Raw genomic sequence first — 24,924 nt, 5'->3', positions numbered from 1 at the left:
GAGGTTTATCATAACATAAAAGTGTTGGGTGTGTTGCGGTATTTGTTTTATTGTGTTGATCTGGAACTGAACTTACAATGTCTCCAAGATATGACTGTATGTAAATATATCTAGATATGTGTGTAAGTGTGTATATGTATATGTATATACATAAGGAACTGGCTTACGTCATTGTGTGGGTTGGTAAGTCCAAACTCTGCAGATCAAGCTGCCGAATGGGATGCAGGGAATAGCTGATATTGCATCTTTAGTCCAAAGGCTGTCAGTTCGGAGGCAGAATTTCTCCTCTTCAGGGGACTTCAGTTTTTTTCTCTCAAGACCTTCAACTGATTGGATGAAGCTTACCTACATTATGGAGGATGATATGCCTTATTGAAACTTGACCGATTTAAATATTAATTGCTTCTAAAAAAAAAAATGTCTTTATAGCCACTTCCAGGCTGATGTTTGACCCAAAATTGGGAATCATGGCTTAGCCAGGGTGACACATAAAATTAACCATCACACTAGCTGAAATGCATTCTCTGTATTTACAGTGTTTGGGCTAATAATTTTATGTGGAGGGATTTCTGCTAGAGCAGTACATCTATCTTCTTTCCCTAATATTTACAGTTCCCAGAAAAGAAGTAAGAATCTGATTGCCAATGGCATGAGTATCTCTATGCTTCTCACTGATGGAATTAATATATTAAAAATCTGAAAATACTGAAGACTCATTCTCTCTCTTTTCTCCATCTCAGATATGAGACAATTCTTGTCTAGTGTTTAGACTACAGAGAGATGCATGGTGTTAGCAAGTTCTTCTCACTGCAGATATGAAGACCTGCTCTTTAGTCAGCTTTATTAATATTACAGCTGACATTTTGAATTCCATTTGCTTCCTATAAATTGTCACTTAAATTCAGAAAAGAAAAAAGTGTATTTATTAGTGTTCTAAAACCAAAGCAACTTGGTCGTTGTCTAGGACCTTGAGAAATAGACAAAGACTGGCTCTTGGTAACCACAATAACAAGTGGACATCAGTTTATGGAGAAGTCATGTGGGTTGCTTAGGCTTTCACCTAAGTTAGTACAGCTGACATGGGATTGTCTCAGTGGGTCACTGCAGTTTACAGACATTTTGTCTACTGGTGAGTGACTATCATCGTATACCCAAGGCCATTTGTTAATAAATAGAAACTGGCCTTAGTAAGGTTACATCCAAATAAGGGGAGAAGAGATGGATGTCTTCAACTGGCCTTCACTTGATTCTTACACATACCAAAATAGATACCCCTGAGGACAATATTAAGTTACACAGAATGGAGTCTTAAAGTCTTAGTTAAAAGCTCTTGTATAAAAGCCTTTTAGGCATTAATGACTGGAATAATTTTCAGCTACTTTTACTCTACTCCTCTGTTAGACTTACAGGCCTGGACCTTAACTTGCTGAAGTAGCTAAATTACAAAGCAATATGGTACTCCATGCCAGGCTTAGTTAATCAGCACTATATCAGCTGTCTGAATCCTTTTTTTTTTTTTTAAGATTTTATTTATTCATTTGGGACACAGAGATACAGAGAGAGAGCATGAGCAGGGGGAGAGGCAGACTCACTGCTGAGCCAGGAGCCCAATGTGGGCCTCGATCCCAGGACCCTGGGACCATGACCTGAGCTGAAGGTAGACGGTTAATGACTGAGCCACCCAGATGCCCCCACCTGTCCGAATTCTGTTCCTCTAATGTTTAGAACCACTATCAGGATCAGTAAAAAGAACTGTGGAGAAATTAACCTCTTAGAATTATGTATCTCATCCACAGGTTTAGAAGTCATGCTCCATATGTGCTCTGAAGTTGGTTCCATATTTATGAAGTACATAAGCATTGGCAATAACTTTAGATTTCAGGGACTCAGTCTAAGGTTTCATCCTGAAACCAGAGAAAAAATTTACTAGTGAACATATGAGAAGAGACGGGGATATTATTACATAAAGCAGTGGTCTTCTTTTTTTTTTTTTTTACTTTTGCCCTTGTATGTCCAAAAGAATTTTGAGAACTATGTACCCTCAAATAAAATTTTAGATTGATATTTAGAATCTGTTTATTGGTTAAAATAATTGTGAAGACCACAGTTTCAGTTATATTATAGGCATTGGCACTTTAAAATAAAATGACCTTGTTTAAATAGAACAAATGGGATCTAAGTACCATAGTACTGTAGAGACTTAATATCTATCATCTTTTAAAAAAATATAAAATAAATAAGCTTGATTTTAATAATGAAATATTTTACACCATTTCTTTTTTCTTTGAACTTGTATTCCCATTCAATTTCTGCCATATAATTTTATTCAATATACATATTTTTATGCTTGAAAGACTCATAGGTTATCCACTGCATTCCCAGCAACAACAAAAACATACATATAATTAAATTTTTTTAACTGAAAAATTTCTACTTGCTATGGACTCTAAGTTTAAAATTTTTAATTAAATTATTCTTATAATTATTCTTTATTTGAATTGATCAAAACAATAGAAATATATTATAAAAATTGGCAGTTACTCTTTAAACCGTGTTAAAAAGTATTAAATCTTCTAATGGGATAATTGTAATTTGTAATTTTAAGTAGTTCTTGTATACACAGATGACTCATTTATGTCTAGAATAAAGCAGGATTTAAAGATTTAACATAAGTTCCATTTCTATAGTTTATTATTAATATACACACTGAAAAAAGTGGTTGTATTAACAAATGCAAGAGAAGAGGAAGAGTATTGTTTTGTGGAAGTTTTCTGTTTTTGTGTTTGTTTTTTTTGTTTAGCGGCAACACTAAATTCTCTTCTGAGATGCATGCCAAAATTTGCATAGTCATCTATGATTGCCATTATTAATGATATATCATCTGACAAATTGATTACTTTCACCTTTAATTTTACTGAAACAAGAGAATCAGAAATACCATCACTTGTAAAAATGACTAGGTAAACTGTCTTGAAAGATATATCCTAACTCACTGGAAAATATACCAATGAGGCATTAAAATAAGTTTATCAAATAACAATTATCCTGTTTAGTTGATTCTATTCATTTATTTTTTCTTTTTTGTTTTTTTCTTTCTCTTTTTGCTTTGAGATCCTTGTCAATCGATTACATTTCAAAGTTGTCAAAACTGTCTAAATTTCATTTCAACACATTTTGCCAAGAAATATACATAATAAATAGTTTTATTGTTTCTCAAAGTATATTTTTATCAAAATACGAATGCCACAGATTTGGGTCATCTCATTTATTGAACATGAGCCCCACCTATCTAATTATCAAAATTAACCATTATCATTATAAAGCTAACCAGCCAATCAGAATTAATTTTGATTTTAAAAAGAATCTAATATTATTTTCTAATATAAGTAAATGTGTTAATATGATTTAGGGAAGTATAAAAAATGATATAGAAATTATGGAATCCAATTTGTGACATACTTTGCTAAAATTAGCTAAATCGAGATTAAAATAAACAGTGTCTAAAATAATTAATTTAGGCTTTTCCATAGTAAGTTGAAAAACAGGGGTGCCTGGGTGGCTCAGTCATTAAGCGTCTGCCTTCAGCTCTGGTCATGATCCTAGAGTCCTGGGATCGAGTCCCGCGTCAGGCTCCCCGCTCAGCGGGAAGCCTGCTTCTCCCTCTCCCACTCCCCCTGCTTGTGTTCCTGCTCTCACTCTCTCTCTCTCTGTGTCAAATAAATAAATAAAATCTTAAAAAAAAATAAATAAGTTGAAAAACATAAACAATCCAACATTCTGTTTCTATAATTTAATTTTTAGTACTAAAAATAATGTATAAATAAAATTATATATATATATATATATTTTTTTTTCTGAAATGAAGAGCATAATAGGTACTGTGTTTGTTGAGTAAATGTCAGTGCATAACTGTGTTGACGGCTGGGGTTCAACTTTTATAAGTTATAAGTATAATAAATAGAACTGTGTTAAAAAAAATAAGAACCAACACAGAAATAACCCCATTAAGACATCACAACTAAACCGTTTGTAGGTATTTAATGAAAGACAGATGTATGCTATTTTTTAAAAAGATGTACACAGTTTAAGACTAACATGTGTTTTTAGTTTTGTTAAGCATTTTATATGATAAAATAAAATGATAACATGATTGCAAATAGAATGAGCATTTCATGATACAGTTTGATAAAATAGATTTAAAATATCTGATCATAACACATTCACTGAATCTGGTGGAATCATATAAAATGTCTGTGAGTTTTCTCAAACATAACTTAGAATATTTGATGGTCCTCGGAAAATGTTCTGATTTTATTTAAAATAATCAATATCATAAGCTGTACTGTTTCCTCTGTTAGAAGTTTCTGGCAATTAGCCAGTCCTATGACCAAGCATTAAAATAACTGAAAATAATTTTTATAATTAAAGACAATAAAATCATTTTTACATTCATAATTTTTAAACCAATGTTGTCAGATTTTTGCATATATATGGACCATGGAATTCATGAAGTCCCGAAGTGAAAACTGCCATCAGTTTTACCATTCACAATATGTAAAAAATCCAATTTAGAATATCTCCCCTTTTCTAATTTTGAATTCCATTTGCCTCCTATAAATTGTCACTTAAATTCAGAAAAGTAATGCGTTATGTAAGATACTGAATTCTTAAAACACTAGTATAGATTTATGGAACTTTGAATTGTCATTAAAACTTTTCTCCAAAAAATATTGTTTTAATTGTCTCATGGTTAGGATCTCTTATTTTTGTTTCCAGAACAGAGCGTAACTGCAAAATTCGGGATGAGAAATTCTATCCCTTTTGTAAAGTGGGGGGACTACTATGCACTCACTAGGGAAAAGAACACATGAAAGTTGAGGAGGCAGAAACTATGCCCCTGGGAAGATTTCTGTGTAGCTCCAGGGTTTCACACATCCCATTTTAAAGACCACTGACTTTAAAATACTCAGAGTACTGAGAATACAAATACAGGGAAGACAAAGAATACCAAGTATTCTCGGAAATACTGAGATTCTCTGAAAATACTGTTTTCTTTGATGGAGGAAGGAAATAGCTTAATGGAATTACTACATGCTCAAAGATAAATAAAGTAATTACAGAAGCCTGTGTTTGAAAAGCTCAGTCTCTATCACACAAGTTTGCTGGAATGTAAGTGGCAACCGGATTGGTTTTGTTTTTGTTTTTGTTTTTAAAGACTTTATTTATTTATTTGACAGAGAGAGAGACACAACGAGAGAGGGAACACAAGCAGGAGGAATGAGAGAGGAAGAAGGCTTCCGTGGAGCAGGGAGCCCGATGTGGGGCTTGATCTCAAAACCCTGGGATCATGACCAGAGCCGAAGGCAGACGCTTAATGACTGAGCCACCCAGGCGCCCCTGGATTGGTTTTAAAAACATATTTCAGTACAACTCTCAGAACAGAAGCAATGTGGGAATGATATAAATATCAGAAAGAGAAGGTTATTTTTTTTTCTTAAAAGAAAGGTTATAATGTTATAGGACAAGCCTGAGGTGAGGTAAGAAATATCAAAGATGTGCCTGAGTCCACCGCTGGTGAAGATGTGATAAAAAAAAGGGGGGGGAATAATTTTAGTTATTATTATGTATGAAAAAAATGCATGGGGATCAATGTTATAAAACAGAAAAAGAAAGGCAAGACTTCAGTGAGGAGACAAGTGACTGAGCACAAGCCCAGGTACCAGATACACAGAACCAATAAGAAAATGGACCGTAAGAGATTTTGGAATATGTTAAATACGAAGAAGAACATGTCAAGTAAGTCCTGCCTACTACAGTTGCCAAATTACAGCCGTCTCAATTTTGCAGAAAGTCAGAAATGTCCCAGTAGCTACACCCACAGAGCAGGTACATTATTTAAAGATAAGATTTCCCCCCAAGGAAACTTTAAATAAGGTAAGTGTTGTGTCACAGTCTGATGAGATATTTCTTCCTTACTGAGTTTTAGTTCACAATTCACTATCGATGGACAACTGTGATAAGCTGACCAACGAGGCTGTGCCATAGAAGAGTTTGCTTCTTCCCACAGATATTGCTGAGGCTCTCCTGTGGGTTTTTAGCAGGAGCATCAATTATCTGGTTTACGTGAAGTACTGATTTCTGGGTACTGAGTATTTTTGCCTCAGACAAGACCTTAGCAACTGGAAAGCTATTTGCATTTCTAAACTGTATGATGGGAGCTTGTACTGTTCATTTGTGTATCCAATTCCAAAAGTTAATACCGTTAGTACTCTTCAAAAATTAAAGAACGTGAATTTGCACTGGATTAGTTCAAATTTTAAAAATGCTAGAGAAACCATATCCAGAGTTTTTAAAGATAGCCTAGGTTGTTGCTGCTGAAAGGACCCCAAATATGCCCAGGTTTAAAAAAAAAAAAAAAAAAATCAAATCCTGTCCTGGCTAAGAGTGAACAGAATAAGAAATTAGGGATTTTTCTCAGACTTTAATTTTTTTTAAATCTGTAATTAATTACTCTGGACATTGATCATATTTTACTTTCACTTATGAGGGAATGTAGATTACATTTTGGATTTTTTAATTCCTTTCTCAGAATTTAATTCAAATTATAGGAATCTCTCTGTGGTTGGCATCCGTGTTGCATAACCTCTGTTGAGTTCTGTTGCACAAGGTACCTGAACACAATTTGGGAGGAGAATTAGAATAAAGGATACGTTTGGGTTCTTAGAGTTAATTATATTAATGTTATTTCATGACCTAATTTAAAATTTCCTCATGTTAGAGGTAAACTGAACACTAGTGTCTCCCCCCAAGATACAAAACAAAACAAACAAAAGGAGTAGTCCTAGGTATGGTGGGGAAGCCTGGCCAATTGCTGATCTCTTCCCCTGGTGGGGTCAGCCATGTTCCATTGACTACAAATCTAATTGTTAAAGTCTAGTGAGAGACAGGAAAGTACAAAGTATTGAGTAAGTGTATGGGGGAAGGGCACTCATTCATTACTCCTCCTGTATGTGTAGAGAAGAGCAAAATTTTACTCTCCTGCCCAAGTGGAAAAATAATAGAGGAAACATTTCCAGCCGCATTGTGCCCTCACTCATTCTGCCCCAGGGAGGAATGCTTCATTTGATTAATGCTTGTGGCAGAAGAAATTTAATTTCCTTGTATTCTGTCTTTTTCTATATTTGCCTTCCTGTGAAGAGGTTGTGTTTTGCTTGTTCTTTCATGGCAGGATGTGGTCATCCAGGTGGGTCAATAACTGAGTAGATCAATCTGCTAACTCTGGGGAGTTAGCTCACTTTTCCCACACTGATCCAAAACCATGTTCTTCCATCAACCTAACTAACAATAAATGTAAATATAAGTCTGATCTCTAAATGTTTGAACTGTGTCTACATTTCAACCAGTTATGAACCCACGGGGACAAAGTGGGGACGTTATTGCTATTCTGGATAAAATACAGAGGTTTTGGTACTATGTGTCAACTAGTTGGGCTTACTAGTTCCCTATACCCTAGAAGTCTCATTGTTTCCAGCTCAGTGCTATATCTACTCTTTAATTTTCTCAAGATCACATTTTAATGACAGACAGTAATCAGTGCAAAACCTAATGTCTCCTGCCCAGAAATATCAAAACCATACATGAATGGTAACAGGGAAAAAGGAGAGAGTTTGGTTTCTAGTAGAAGGTAGTCTGAGAGCAATATTTAAAAAGTTGCAATAGATATAACTGAATTTGTATTCAAATTATGAAAAGTCAATACTTTGTTCAAAAAGAAATGTTTATTTTCCTAAATTCATCTTACTCCAAAGTAATCAGCAGTAAAGAACTTTTTTGACAAACAAAAATCTCTGATTTAAATAATAACTGCTATTTTATAAACTCTACCTGGTTTCCATCAAAAAGACAAGGTAACATTTGTTAGATTTTGTTAATTTTTTTTAAATCTAAAAAAATTAAAATAAATCACACAGCATCGCAATGATTAACTGGAATGTTTTCCCTGTTGAACACATGTATAATTATTTTAAACTGATGACTTTTAAACATTAAAAATTACCTTCCTGTTTTCTTCTGTCACATCTTGCCCTCCAATTAAGAGATATAGTACTTTTTAACTTACTATGCCATATGGATTATCCACTGTAGTAGGATGCTTTGGCTGCAAGGAAAAAAATCTATGAAAAGCAGCTTACAGGGCACCTGGGTGGCTCAGTCGTTAAGCATCTGCCTTCTGCTCAGGTCATGATCCCCGGGTCCTGGGATCGAGCCCCACATCTGGCTCCCTGCTCAGCGGGGAGCCTGCTTCTCCCTTTCCCACTCCCCCTGCTTGTATTCCCTCTCTCGCTATGTCTCTCTCTGTCAAATAAATAAATAAAATCTTAAAAAAAAAGAAAGGCAGCTTAAAAACTAACACATGTAATCTCATATAACAAAAAGTATGAAGATTGTGTGGTCCCTCAAAATGGACCTCTCAGCAATATCATTAAGGTCCGAGGTTCCTTTCATGTTCTCTGCTCAGCCTTTTGCAATGGTTGGCTTATCCTCTAAAATGTACTCCTTTTTTTATCCAGAGATAGCTACCTTATTTTCTGGTGTCACATGTAGATAGAAGACTGTATCCAGATCCAGAAAAGTCTCTTTCTTCAGATGCATTTTTTTTTTCCAAAAACAAGAAAATATTTTTCGGAAGTTTTCAGTAGAGCTCTTATTACTTTTGGCCAGAATCAGATCTCATGCACCTTTCTAAATCGAGAAAGGGAGAACAAAATGAATTATTTGGAGTGATATTTAAATATTCAACAGCCAGTGTAGCATAATCACCTATCAAAACAGAATATTACTAATTAGAATGAACAGTGGTCATCAACCAGTATGTATGAATATTTGGATGTTTACTATCTATGTGTACGGCACTAGGAAGTACTTATTGTTGGCTTAGACTAATGGTTCTTAAATTGTATTCCCTGAACCAACAACATCAGCATCATTTAGGATCTAGTTAAAAATGGAAATTCTCAGCTGCCATCTCAGACTGACTGAATTAGAAAAATCTGAAGGTGGGACCCAGCAATTTGTGTCTTAGCAAGTCCCCCAGGTGAATACAGTGCATGTTAAAGTTTGAAAATTGTGGATTTAGTCCAATCATGATCCCTAACCTAAAATGCATAGTCATCAAACAAATACCCAAGTTAGGTACTTATTACAGCCAGGTACTATAAAGCTAAAACTAATATTCTAATATGAAAAAGAAATGGAGATAGCGGGTATTGGACAGGAAACCAACAGTGTTTCTGTCATATTCACCCGCTCCTTTGTATCTTTAAAAAATACCCCCCCTTTTAAAATAATATTACCTACATTACAGCATGCATTGCAAAATACATTGATATGACATTGTGGTTAATTATATTTGCCTTAAAAAACTTGTAGTGAAAATAATCATAAAGAAACATGGCTCTTTTTTTTTTGTCATGATTATGTTAAGATAAAATAAGCTAGAGATATTTCCAACAGAAGTGAGTTAATAAATTATCTTATCCTACCAGTAATTAATGAGCACCTATTATATGCCTGACTCTATGGTATACACTAATTATGTTGCATTTTTTCTTAAAACAGTTCAAAAATATCCCCCTTCAATGTAAATGAGTAGGAGTGGAATCTTATGGTGAAGGAATCTAATCTTAGGTCCAAAATTCTTAGGGCCACAGCCTTCTTCTTTGAAGAGAGTCATTGCCTCATCATTGATTTACTATGAAATCAAACAACAGTGATAGTCTTAGTACAGAATGGTTTAATGTTGAACACATGTACAGATAACGAATAATATTTCTACTAATCTATAATCCCTTCAGTGGTTTCTGTCACCTTTTATGAACTCCCTGGAGGAAGTCACTTGTGATAATGTTTCTAGGGTGAGAAGCATTTTCAGAAGTTCAGATTTGCACTTCATTGACAATTTCCCTACAGAGATAGGAGGATCACAGTTATTTTCTTTAAAAGAGATGTAAGTTAAAGAAAAAAGGCAAACTTTAAAGCTTTCAGGACATCAAACAGAATAATCAAATATTTTATAAAATATATATCTTGATATGTCAGCCAATATGTGTTTTCAACAGAAGAAAAAAGTTGTAAAAATCCTCAAACAACAATGATTTTCATGCATGCAAACTTAAATGTTAACTTTGGGCTTATTTTAATTCTACTGAAATATTTAAACTAGTTTTATCATATTGCTTCTTATTTCCCAACCCCTTTGACAAATACTCTTTACACAAAAAGTGAGACATTTGCAAGCTGATGAATCATTATCAATTCATGAGGTATGAATATGCAGTGAAATTTGCAACTAAAGGATATTTATACCTTGCAAGTTTGCAGTTATTTGTTATATTTCTTGTACCCAGCAGGTAATAGTGCTTTGAAAATTTTGTATTTGTCATATGTTAATATTAGAATTTACAAGATTAAATTCAAAATTTCTGGATTAAAAATTAAGTTAAAAACATCCTATTTGCTTATACATTTCTCCCTCATGTAGTCTTATTCCCATGCTCAATTTTAAGAATTCAATGTTTTGATTCAATTTTGTTTTTCTGTTAAATTATCAAATATTTAAAAAGTAAGAGTCTTTCTAAAGTTTTAGCTAGCACGTTTGAAGAATATACAATTATTCTGTTTGCAAAAATGTAAGAAATCAGACTTGCAGAGGTATTAACAATGGACTCTACTCTCTCCAGCCAAACCTCAGAAATTACACTGGAGCCAAAAATTTCACTCATGATTGTGGAGGCTAAGTACATCAAGGTTACTCACTGGAAATAGCAACTCCACTAAATTGGAGATAATGTGTTATTTTATAGCTTGCTGAAAAAAAGAAATAAAATCTGGAATTAAAGTTGCAAATTGACATTGATTGTAAGGCATCTTGATTTTAGAGATATGAAGATGTGTAAATACATTGGCTCTAGACTGATGGAATAAACTATATTATATATGTTTCCCTTCCTCTTGGCATTTTACTCAGAAATAAGAAAGGCTCATGCAAATTACGAGTGCACTACTACTAAGAAAGTGTATTATGTTTTTGGGAAAACTTTTTATTAGAACAATATCAAATGCTCAATTCAGATTTTTAACTTAGTTTAATTCATTACTTTATATTGGTTAAAACCAATACTACTAAAATGTTTTGTCAAAAAGAGTTATTTTAAGGTTCAGACCTGAAAACACCACAGTAGCTCATCAACAATTTAGAATCTGGGACTAACCCGGAGGTCTAAATAGGGAGGGTCTTGGGGTGCCTGGGTGGCTCAGTTGTTAAGCATCTGCCTTCTGCTCAGGTCATGATCCCAGACTCCTGGGATTGAGCCCGGCGTCGGGCTCCCTGCTCCTCGGGAAGGCTGCTTCTCCCTCTCCCACTCCCCCTGCTTGTGTTCCTGCTCTCGCGCTCTCTTTCTGTCAAATAAATAAATAAAATCTTAAAAAAAAAATAGGGAGAGTCTTAATCATTGCTTATCAATGTCTCTCTATTGCCTACAGGAGTGAAGCGCAAACCCTCAGCACCGTCTACATGCAAGCTGGAGCCACACCCACACCTCCCCTATGACATCTCATCTAAGCTTCTCTCTTGCACTCTGTATCGCCACCATACACGGTAACAGCCAGTCCCTCAACCTATATCGTACTTCTCTGGTTTCACAGATGCTCTTCCATTGTAGACTCCATGGAATATTCCTCTCCATACTTCTCCTCTCCAAGTGGCTCTTCTTCTCTGAAGACTTTCCTAACCTACTTATAAAAAAGCTTGCCCTTTAGCCACCACTGTTTCTGGCACTTAATTTATAGGATTAGTGTGTGTGTGTGCATGTGTGTGTGCCTATCAACCTGTCTATAAATTCCTGAAGGGGCAGGATTATGTCCTTCATCTCTGTTTTCTTCTGTAACAATCACAATGAGATGTGTATAACCAGCATTCAGTGAAACTGTTGAATCAATAACTATTTAATTAAATCAAATCTATACACACAGTTACACTTCCATCAAACAGATTACATTCAAGCTCCTTTTTAGAAATTTTTTTTTAAATTTTCCTTGTTTCATTGTGAAAACGATGAGGCATGAGCATTCTCTCTTTTCTACTCGAGAAAGGACATTAGTGATCCTTTTCTATCTGAAGAGTGAGATCCTTGCTTAGGACTTCATTTTTGAAAGGAAAGTTAGATGCTTTGTTATTAAATTTTCTGTCTTTATTTAGATAGTGTATATAGGATGGTAAAGAAATAATTTATTTTTAGTGAGATTTTTAAGAGAAGTAAGGGACAGAAAACTCTAAGAAATGTCTTACCAATATTGTTTCTTAGGACATAAACAAAAATAACTCCACAAGATTTCTCTTAGTGAGGTTGAATCAGAGTTCAGATTTAATTTTCTCTTCCCTTTTAAAAATAGAAATGCAGATAATGCAGGAGGCCAGGTAGGACTCTCCATTCAGTACAGATGGTGCCTCTTCACATTTGCTGTAACAATGAATCATGCCTGGCTTTACTGCTTTCCATTGGTGATTGCATTTCTTTCAACTAACACTCCTGACCAAACACATATCCTCAGTCCCTGTATAAAAACCACCAACTACTTATTCACACCAGCTCTCTTTCTTCCTACGCTCTTTCCCTACCACAAAGAGAGTAAGACTTTGAAAATACTTTCACTTCCTTACATCCCCACCAAGAGACAAAACTCTGGGAAGTACCTTATTTCTCTACTCCATCCCCACTCAGCAGAGTTTGCTGTGATGGTTTAGCACTTTAAGTTTCTTATAAAAGTTTGTTTCTTCTACTTTAAGAAACCATAACTTGGACTGCTCATATATTTTTAGTTATTGTATCTTTGGCCACCACTCATTACTGCATTGTTTTCTTCTCTTCCTCCCATTGGGATCACTGATCTGGTTCATTTAATGTTTACTGAGTTTTGCTTGAAAACTAAATATGAGGATAATATATGTTATGAAGGCTTATGTATTCTCCAACATTTCACAGCCATGTGAAAGCTTTCTTAGCTGGGTAGAAGGTTCTTGGGTTGAAGTCCATTTGTCTCAAGAATCTATATTATCTTGTAATATCTCAGGTCACTGAGGAAAAATTATGTTCCTTTGCTTATAACCTTAGTCTTCTATGTGGCAGACTATAAGATTTTTTTTTAACCTTAGGGTTCAGGAATTTGTCCAGGATATACCTAGGTCTGCATTCCACCAATCCTGTCTGGAAATCAGTGAATTACTGTAATTTGCAGACTCAAGTATTTCTTCACACCAGGGAAATTTCCTTCTTTATTTGTTGAATTACTGTCTCTCTTCCATCTGTTTCTTTTTCTCCTTTGGAAACCTTTATTATTCATATCTTATGTCTTTTGTATCTGTTTTCTTTGCCTCTTTTCTCTACTTTGTGATTTTCATCTCTTTATATTTTTGCTCTGTGTTTTGAGGTATTCTTCTACTTGATTTCCCAGACCACTAATTCAAATCTCAACAGTGATAATCTTTCCTTTTTATTCATTCTTTGAAATGATGGTTTAGAAGCATGTTCTTTAACTTCTAGTAAGTTATTTTTTGTGTTGTGTTGACTCTCGACTGAGAGGTAAATAGATAGATAGATAGATACATAGATAGATAGATAGATAGATAGATGGTAAATACATAGATAATTATAGAGATAGATAGAAGTATAAATGTATGAAACCAGAAGTATAATATGCATTTACTGTCTGGATTTCTCTATAGCTAAATATGCTTATGAAATATCTTTTTTACGGTTGTTTCTGTTTTACTAACTAATTCTTTAGTACACATTACTAAATGTTTTGGCTATTAGAAGTGTTTTGCTATTTCAGATATTGCTGGGGTAGTTCTGCTAGTTGTGCATATTCTAGAAGTCAATATACATGTGTGTTAATATCTATGGATTGAACAAGGGATGGGTGATTTTTCCCCTTGTTACACTGTCCATTTTATGAAAAATGTATTTAATAAATGCATATTACTTTTATAATAGATAAATTTAAAGGTTAATTTAAAAGCTTAAAAAATAAGTCTCTTTATAGTACAAATTTGGCTACTTAAATATTTACATATTTCTCAACTCACTTCTGATCAGCCACCCCTTCTTCTCTGATTACTGCCCTCTATCATTTTTATACAATTATATAATCTCTTTATAATGGAAATTTCTTCCAGGTTAAGGACTGTTTTATTCATTTACATAGGTCTCACAATGTTAAAACATTGCCTTGAAAAATTGCAGATAAGCAAACACACAAACAAAAAGGATGAATTAACAGATAAAAGTTATAGAAGATAAATTAGTAGCTAAAAAGTATTGTTATACGTTTCATTGTTAATACTGTGTTCAGTTTCCATGCAAACGTTTGTCATTCAACATAGGTGAAATTCAATGCTTAAATAACTTCTTTTAGCTGAATGTACCAGAGAAATACACTCATACATTCATCTTTTTACATTTATCATTTATTCATTTATTCATCAAACATTGATTATGTTTCAGATACTTAGCTTAAGGCTTAGAATCCTTCCCTGTCCTTTTAAAATGAGAAACATTCCATGGGCGCCTGGGTGGCTCAGTTGGTTAGGCGACTGCCTTCGGCTTGGGTCGTGATCTCAGGGTCCTGGGATCGAGCCCCGCATCCGGCTCCCTGCTCGGCGGGAGGGCTGCTTCTCCCTTTCCCACTCCCCCTGCTTGTGTTCCCTCTCTCGCTGTCTCTCTCTGTGTCAAATAAATAAATACAATCTTTAAAAAAAATAAAATAAAATAAAATGAGAAACATTCCAAAGGCATTCTTCCATCTCCCTTTTGCACCTTACTGGTCTGGTCTCCACAAATGGTTTCCACATCCCATTCTTCTCATTTAATCTCTCAATTAGCAATTCTCCCACCTCTCTGCTTGAAATACCATTCCATCATCTATAGCATGTTCAGGTACAACAATTTTGTTTATCAAAAAGAAGTTGGGGCAACAAAAAGGTCTTACTCTTTACTCGTTCCTGCCTTCACCAACCCTCTAAAAAAGATGGATGCTTTGGGGAATTATTAACTGTAATGAAGTCTGCAGAAAGTTTAAAAAACAAATCTTTTAGCATCAGACTTAGAGTCTCTAATCAATTTGGATGGACTGGGGATGGGTGTAAAAAATGGAAAATAGCTTAATTCCTGCCATCAGTTGTGAACTGCAGTGATATTCCTGTGTGCTAGCAGACTGAACAACGCCATAGGGCTGTGAATAGCCTCAAGCATTGTAACAGTGAGGCTAACTAATGCGAAGTAACTGTTGCCTTCAGATTAAGGGGGAGCAAAACCACACAGGTAACTATATTTTAATACTCCAAAATGTTTCACCATTTGCAAGTGTATTATCACTCTGTATCCTAGTTTTTGGTATTTTCCTGATTAAGAAACAATGAATCAGGCCTATGGACAAAATTCTTCTCTAGGACTATCAAAGCATTAGCTTGAACATTTTGACTTTAGTACTGCCCTTGGTTTCTTAAAAGTGAAGGCAGGAAAGGTTTACATATGTAGTATAAAGCAAGCAATAGGAATAATGTCTAATGAAGACTACTCTGGAAGAGTACTTATTGATATGTCTGCCTTCCTAGGATCAACAGTCTAAAGGGAAATCATGTGTTGAATTCACCTAGACAACTCTAATTTTTCTTGGATGCATTTGAAAAAAGAAAAGAAAAGAAAAACCTCCTATATAAAAACACAAAATAAGTTTATGAGAAAGACTATCTTCTTTCTATAGAGTATCAGCCATGTAGTTAACAACTCAAATTCTGAAATACTACTAATTCTGTGCAGTGTAATACTGGAAGTGACTTGTAATTATGTCTCATTAAGAAATAAGCAAAATTCTTAACCAGGCTAAAGAAATGTTCTCTAATGGCTCAAGCTGGATTATCTCTTTGATTAGCTCAACATCTTGCGTTTTTCTAGATCCAGTGCATTCTCTCTTGGAATGGCAGGGGGTGAATTTTATCAGTGCACTCTATTATAGTTATTCTATATATAATTGAAAAAAATTTCTAGACTCTGGGTTGCTCAGAATTTACATTCTAAATGCTGTTTTAATTCCAATTAAATATAACAAAGCCCCTTGCTTTCTTTTCACATTGCAGAATGTTAACTGCCTTTTAAATTTAAGACCAGTGTCCTTGTGCACCACTGTGATCCTCAAGCATGTCTCTCCGAACTGTGTGTCTGTGGGCAATCACTTCCATGTTCTGCTACCACCTGCTGAAGAGGAAAAGTTCTATAGCCCTTTGCTTTATGATTCAGGTTGAAAAATTTTCTAAATCAAACAAGTTATGACCCTATTAATATCAGTGTAACTCTATTAAATTATCTCCCTTTAAATCTGAATTTTTTTTCCCCTTTTCATAGCCACGGCAGTGTGTCTAGGCTAAGTTTCTTCAGTTTTCAAGTAACAGGAACTTACTCAGGTTAACTTTACAAAAAAATAAGAAATGTAGGATAAAACTAAAGCTGTAGCTCATGAACATCAGGAAAAGGTAGAGATGTCAGCCTTCAGGGGAGAGGACTAAAAAGGCATCAGGAATTAAGGCAGTTCCTCAATAGTCCCTCCGGTTGTTCTCATTCATTTTGTCCCCCTCCTTCTCTCTGTCCTCCCTCACTCTGGATCACAGTGTCCTTCAAATCTGAATCATTCTGAGTATCTTAAATTCCACTCTCAGTGAAGTCCTTCTCTGCTCTTCTTTTATATGGGAAAAATGTTAGCCCAACTGCTTTGTAGTTTGGAAGTTTCAGTTCGGAAAAGAACCAGAATTGACTAGTATCTCTGAATGCCCAATCAAAATTTCTGCTCGATCCAGCTGTCTAAACCAATTGCACATAGCTATATCCAGGAAAATGAAGTCACTCAGAGCATCAACCAAAGTGCCAGGACCCCCACTGTTAGCTTGGCAGACAATCTGAAAGGTCTTCATTTCACCATCTGAAAACAAACCAGAAAGTTTTTTCTCATGAAGTATCAAAAATATAAGCAGTCTTAGGTCATAAAGAAAAAAAGAAGAAAAAGAAATCATTTCCAGAACTACTATAGTCAAAACGTATACTGATGCACGTCAGTTTTCAGACTCTGAATTTATATGACTAGGATAAATTTGTAGCTTCTTCAGGAAAAAGTCTCAACCAAGCAGCCTAAGGAAATAGAGGGCTAATATGTAAGATTAGGGATTTTGTAGTTCCCATAGAGAAATAGATGCAGAAGTAATACAAGGAAATCAGGCAGTAGTTTCTTCTTTTCAAAGGTGCTTGCACTCTAGTTAGAGTGTGAGGCATCTGATATAACAAGAGAACTATATTCCCCAGTTTGAAGTCCAGTGTGAGGTAGTATGACATGAGTTAGGATTACTAGAAATCAGGGAAATCAGTTATTAATGTAGGTGATACGAGTTGTGTTGAAGATTAGACTTTACCCAGGCCTTTTGTTCAGGTGTAGGATTGGCAGCACAAGAAGGGAAGGAGATGGGGATAAACAAGACCAGTGTTACCAGGGTGGGAATGAAAATTGTGTGGACAGTGAATAAAAGAGATCATGAGTCATTGTGGAGAAAATGTTGATAGGGCAAGACTATTGTCAGATATACTGATTGCACAACTGTTCATTCTTTTCTTCTGTAAAACAATCAGAAAAAAAGTAAATTTTTAGTATCAACAAAAATGGTTTTTATCATCAAAATGTCACAATCTCATACATAAAATGTCTCCGATATTATTTCAGTTATTACCAACAGAAGGCTGGGAGTGGCCAAATGTTTTCATAATTTTCAGAATGGGTCAGTGATATATTAAAGATACTAAAATAGATTTTGGTGTTATTATAATCCCCAGAATAATTATAGATGAATTGATTTACCAAACAGAGAGTTCTCATGCAACAAACTAAATTTAACCTCATGTTTCATAAAATTACTGAATAGAAAGATAAGAAAAGTGCCACAACATAACACATCTTAATCACAGCACGAGATTCCATAGCGGCACAACATCTTTCAGATGAGTGTGTCAGCCCTAAGTGTAAACAACAGAATCTAATTCTGGCTGATTAAACAACAAAAACAAAACCAATATAAAGGTTACCCTAAAAATAGCTGATTAGAAGGAAACCACTTTTTCCAAAAGGCTAAAGTATAAATCACAATTCTTGGGAGAGAGGACGAATCAGACTTGAATATCAGGTACGAGGAGTCTCGCCCAAAGCCAAGGCACAGGTCTAGTTTTCAGAGGAAATCACTGTCACCAGCAGTACCCGTCTGAGCCCACTGATCATGTGATAGAGTCGCCAGCATTTTACTTTAGGAATGCAGTTTTGTCTAGTGGCTAAGTATATGAGCTTTGACATGAGATAGTTCAGGCTTTCTGTCTCCTTGGTAGCTATGTAAGCTTGGGCATGACATGGGTTTTCTTGTCTGAATCACATGAATAAAAATACCCAACTAAGATGGTTGTTATATAAATAAAGCAAACTGCCTAAAATAGTACCTGACACTTAATAACTGACCAGGAGGAGGAGGAGTGTAGTTGTTAATTTACCCAATTTTGACCAGCAGAGCAGCACTGCTGGGGGACAATGACCTGATACATATTCATAGTCCGTAGGAAATAATATTTCCATTATGCATTGCTCTTGTTAGGTAATACACAGTAATGTGTTCAGTTCTGGCTGTGATACTTTAGGAAGAATTTTGAAATCTGTGTATTTACTATTTGATATCTGGAGTAATGTCATGTAGAAACAGACTTAATCTGTATAGTTCCATACATGAGATAAGAACTTAATCTGTATAGTTCCATACATGAGATAAGAACGAATAAATTGGAATTACAGGGAAATAAATTTCAGATCAATATAAGAAACAACTCCCTAAAGAGTATAGAAATAGGGTGCTTTTTCATATCCAACAAAGGAGAGTGACTTTCTTTGAAGTAATGAGAACCACAGATATCTTCAAGCAATAGTTAAATGAGTATTTTTAACAATATTATGGAAGTTCCTACATTTTATAAGATTTTAAATGCCCTTAAGGTCATTTCCCATGATGAGTGAATTGGTTTAAGAATACTTACCTACCTGGGGCGCCTGGGTGGCTCAGTCATTAAGCGTCTGCCTTTGGCTCAGGTCATGATCCCAGAGTCCTGGGATCGAGCCCCGCATCGAGCCCCGCCCCGCGTCGAGCCCCGCCCCGCGTCGAGCCCCGCCCCGCGTCGAGCCCCGCCCCGCGTCGGGCTCCCTACTTGGCAGGAAGCCTGTTTCTCCCTCTCCCGCTCCCCCTGCTTATGTTCCCTCTCTCGCTGTGTCTCTCTCTGTCAAATAAATAAATAAAATCTTAAAAAAAAAAAAAGAATACCTACCTACCCCTGTGAAACATATTCTACAAGTTCATTTTGAAAAGAAGGAGGAGATTGGATCAACAAACTGCTAACAACCCACACAATATACTTAATGCAGTATTCAAAAATCTACTTTGTGACATATCAAATACCCTTTCTCTTACTGAGAAAGTTCTATTAGTGCTGCAGGAAAAATGACAAAATAAAGTTACCCTAAAAATCTTTTTACTTTGGTGGCCAGCTTTGGAGCTTTGGTGTTAACAGGAGTGAAAGACAAATTTTCGTAATATTTTACACATAGAAAAAAATTAGTGAATTTTTAGTTGCCTCATCAAAACAGAAAAGAATATCAGAAATTGAATGAAAATAAATGAAGTTTTCAAAATCTAGGAGCAATTTATATAGGTTGATATTGATACCAAATTCTACTATTCTCAAATAGCAGCATGCCTTAAAGAATTTTTAAATGTGACTAATAAAGGAACTCTTTTTAAAGATTTTATAGACTTATTTGAGAGAGAAAGAGAGACAGAGAGCATGGCGGGGTGGCGGGGGTGGAGCACAGAGGTAGAAGCAGGCTCCCCACTGAGCAGGGAGCCGGTCCTGGGGCTGGATCCCAGAGCCCTGAGCCAAAGGCCTATGTTTAACCAACTGAGCCACCCAAGTGCCCCAGAACTTTATTTGTTTTAATGATCTTTTAAAATAAGGCAAATTGTTCCTCTCATGTAAAAAATAATTCTAGTTTCCAGAAAGTGCTGTAAAGACTATTTCCTAATCAAAATGCGAGGCAAGCTATGACCAGGATGAAATTAGCATTCTATTGATTTTCAAACAATTTCCCTTTCATGTGGAGAAATACACAAAGTTGTTTTAGTGTAGATCGAGCCTCATTTTCTTCTAACTTATTTGTAAGGGAATGTGCTGAAATCCAAGGATATTTGGTTAAATTCTAGAAATAAACATGTAAGTTTCATTCTACCAAACTACTAATCCAGAAGTTATTTATCCACAGACAGCATTACAGAAGTCCAAACAATAGGGGCGCCTGGGTGGCTCAGATGGTTAAGCGTCTGCCTTCGGCTCAGGTCATGGTCCTGGAGTCCTGGGATCGAGTCCCATATCAGGCTCCCTGCTTCTTGGGAGCCTGCTTCTCCCTCTGCCTCTCTCTCTCTCTCTCTCTCATGAATAAATAAATAAAATCTTTAAAAAAAAAAAAAGTCCAAACAATAAGAAAGTCATGCAGTATAGAAAACAGCTAATGAAGTATTGAGTTTGTCTTGGATTCTCCACTCAAAAACCCTGTGACCTTGAATAATTTGCCCTTTCCTCCAACTTTTCCCCTCAAAAACTGTAGATAAAATACCTTCTGATCAATTATATTTCTACAAAGATGTTGGCATATTATGAATCACTATGCAAGAATAAGGGTACTATTATTACTTTAGTGTAACTACAGAAATAAAGTCTCAGAGGTACATGCTGGTTTAGTGGAATAATTTTCTGAAACTGCTTTCCATCTTGGGATTCAAATGCTCAGAATTTTAGACACACAAAAAGTTTAAAGTAAAAAAACTTATCAAACTTCGCCATAGTTAAAGGGGATGGATGAAATAGGTGATGGGGATTAAGGAGGGTAGTTGACATGATGAGCACAGGGTGATGTATGGAACTGTTGAATCACTGTATTGTACACCTGAAACTAATATTATACCCTATGTTAACTAACTGGAATTTGAATAAAACTTTTAAAGAAAGGGGGTGCCTGGGTGTCTCAGTCAGTTAAGTGTCTGCTTTCTGCTCAGGTCATGATCCCAGGGTCCTGGGATCTAGTCCCACATCAGACTCTCTGCTCAGCAGGGAGTCTGCTTCTCCCTTTTCCTCTGCCTCTCCCCCAGCTCATGCTCTCTCTCTCTCTCTCTTAAATTAAAAAAAAAGAAAAGAAAAATTTAAAGATAAGAAACCTAGCAATAACTTTTCTGATGCTATTATGTTAGTATATCAAGCATATATTGACAACATGAAAGAATAAGCGTAACCATAAAAATAAGCATCTGGCCTTCATCAGAGGGGTCATACTACTGTCATGTATCTCACCTGTTCTGATCAATAATGATGTATGGGGAATTATAAAAATAAATACAATAATCATTTCAATCTTGTGATGGATCCTTTATATGTATTATTTCTAGCTCCTCAACCATCTTAAATTGTACCCTTTTGTTCATTTTGGGGAGGAGGAAGCAGGTTTACCATCGCTGTGACTGGCCTAAGACAGTCAGTAAGGAAAAGGAATGAGTTTTATTTCAGGCCTGTGTTACTAGGTTTTTTTTTTTTTCTTACTCCAAGTTTTTTTTCTTACTCCAAGTTTTTTTCAAGATCCTGTGGTATGTTCATACCTAGCATATGGATCCTCTTCTCACGACTATATAAAAACCAGTGTGGAAAAGATGATTTGCTTCTCTTGTCTTTTATGTTCCATGTCTCTCTTTTCCTGAAGACAATCATATTCGGCCCTGGAGAAAGCTGCCTGTTTTCCAGTATTTCCTAATTGCCCATCAGAAAATATCATAGAATGACTAATTTTATTCTAAGACAACATCTACAGTACCAAATGTTGAGAGATGCCAAATGTGTTAGTTCCAAAGACAAGGGTATTAATCACTAAAAACGTCTGTGGATGTGTCTGTCAAGACAGTAAGGAAAATAAGTTTAAAGAGTAAGGAAAGGGAATATAATCACACAACACAATTATGAGAAGAAAGACGGGGATATAAAGAAGATATAGACGGGCTGCTCAAGAGAAAAGTAACCTTGGAATGTAGGCCAATAAAAGGGAGAGGAAAAGAAACTTAAGAGGGGCATATAGAAGTTAAGTGCCATTAAAGCTTGTTCTCGTGCCATAAACAGCACCATTGATTGCCCACTCTTTACTGGAATGCAATAAGGATTATATGCAAGGATAACTGCTTTGTTGTATTTCGTATTAGATTCCCCAAGTGGATTAGGAAGGCCCTTTCAGAACTTAAAATTGGTTATTATTGCTATCGTGTAACAATCAAATTGTTTTTGTACATGAGCTCTATAATCTATCTCCCTTTTTCTATCTATGTGTAAATTAATATGTTTAATTTGATCATAGATTAATTTTTAACAGTTGCTCTGGTTTAAAAGTGAAAAATTATTATTTACTTGTAGAAGTCAGATTACAGAGTCGGATTACATTGGAAATGTGACCTTTGTCCTAGATAAGCAAGTATCGCCGGGTCCAAGTTAAGCCAGTTTTCTTTCAATCATCACATAAGTTACAAAGACAACCAGAAGCATCTTTCTTTTCTATATTTGGTATCATCAAGATGCTCCAATTGAATGAATATATTATGTTAGCACCAAATCTTGTTGGCAAGAGCTTTATCCGACAAACTCCACATTCCTCATCCAACCATCTGTTTTTCTTGGTCCTTAGTCATAAGGAAAAAATTCTAATTTTTTGCAACACCCACATCAAGCTAACCTAATAACAGATTTCCATTGACTTCAGAGAATACTCAGCACTTGCATTCTTACCCATGGTGTGTGAAGAAAGATGCGAAAACGATTCAGAGAACTATGTAAATGAAGTAGTGTTGCCATTGGGAGCAGATACAGATGCCTTCACTCTGGATACCGTGAACTAAGGCCAAACATTCTCATGTATTGAAACACTTTGCAAGATAAGTTATTTTTAGGAAAGGATTGGAAGTGCAGGCTGACTCTCAACAGTGTACTCCAGTAAATATGTTTTCATGTATCATCCACTTGCTTTGATGGTAGACACATACTGCAAAAAAAGTTTGCCCTTGTGAATCCATCAATCATTAAAATGATTACTGGCCTGGATATTCATGATTTAATTACACAACACATTGGCCCTCATTCATACCTAATAGCTTCTCTTTGCTAACTCTTTCTAACATTTTCCTTCTCTAAACATATCATTGATTTTTATATATTCAATGTTTATGAACCCAGGCCATACCAAATGAGTAATAAGTTCTCCTATAGGTTTTATAATTATTTTAGGTTCGTTCAGTCACCAGCAAATAATTGAAGACCTTCTATATCCTCTGGCTATGCTTAAGCTAAGATACAGGCTTGTCACTTAAGCAACTTCACCCCCTTTAGGGATTGTACATTGTACATCTGTATATTTTTCTCTTCAAATAAGCTGGGAAATCCTCTTCAACAATAGCAGTTGTTGTGTATTTAATATTTCAATAAATAGTTTGTTTAGAAACTCAGGCACAATCCCTATGTTAATGGTGAAAAGTCTGAATTAGCCATGTAAACGGCTCTATGAAAACACCTTTTTCAGCGACACCCGTGTTACTGTATTCTTGCTTATCCATCATAAATTCTCTCTGTATTTGAAGTAATTTGGAAATAGAGACCAAATCCAGTCATCTTTATTTTCCTCTAGGATCTAGTACAATGTGTGGTACATAGAACAACATATTCAAGAAATGTATTTTTTTGGCTATGAAGAAGAGAAATTAACTCAATTAAGCCTCTAAATGGCTGCTCCTTAATCATCCGTAGTCTACACTAAATCAGTTTTGTGATTCTGTCATATTTCTGTGTCATTACATTGTTCTGCATAGCAGCAACATTCCTTTTGTTGTTTTTCCTCTTGAGTAGAAGCATTTGATCAAAAGATCTACAATTATAAACAAATATTTATCATCTTGACAAAAGAACATTATTATTCCATTCAGACAGCAACCCTTGTAACTGAGAGTTACAATAGAGATCTGCAGAAATAGTCCATGTAAGTTCCAGTCAAGGCATTTGTGGATTTATTGGAAATACTTTCAAAATGGCTCCAGTGGTATATGAGATAGTGATAATTGTTGGACAAAGCATTTATGGTTTTCTGCAGTCTTGACTACTTTAGAGAACTTAGTAATCAGCCAAAGTTACTCCCTATGAATGATTGCAGCCTTCTTTCAGGCATTCAGTGCAAGCCTCATTGATTCTCTTCATGATTTATTAAGCCAGGGCACTTTTGTGGTTAAGCGACAGAATTCAGATTTCACTGTAATATCTTTTGTATTGGTTTTTTAAAAACTTTATGTAAGAATGTGAAGATGTACATTGTCTAAATTAAGTGTGTACTTATTCAAACAAATGTGACTTGTTTTCAGACAATTTTGAAACTGTTCATAGTTAACGCTTACATCAGATATAAAATTATTTGACTTTAAAGTATGATTAAAACATTTATGCAAATGGTTGCTTGTATTATGTATACTATTTTAACTAGGACTTGGTCGGAAAGAGAATAGTCTCATCAATAATGACCAAGAGCTGGGAGACCGGTGGGTTAGAATATTTGGGAAAGTCCATGGAAATAGGCACTTACCCTCCAAGAGGATTCTGTTTAAGGAGTTTGCTAGGCAATTGGCCTCAGAGGGATCTAAAAGCCACGAGTGAAGACTCTACCATAACGAGGAGGAACAAG

Source organism: Eumetopias jubatus, unplaced genomic scaffold (genome assembly GCF_037043125.1).
Source record: "Eumetopias jubatus isolate StellerSeaLion01/CBP00866 unplaced genomic scaffold, mEumJub1_p1.0 scaffold_3, whole genome shotgun sequence".
Taxonomy (NCBI): domain Eukaryota; kingdom Metazoa; phylum Chordata; class Mammalia; order Carnivora; family Otariidae; genus Eumetopias; species Eumetopias jubatus.
Note: the sequence above shows the minus strand (reverse complement) of the source record.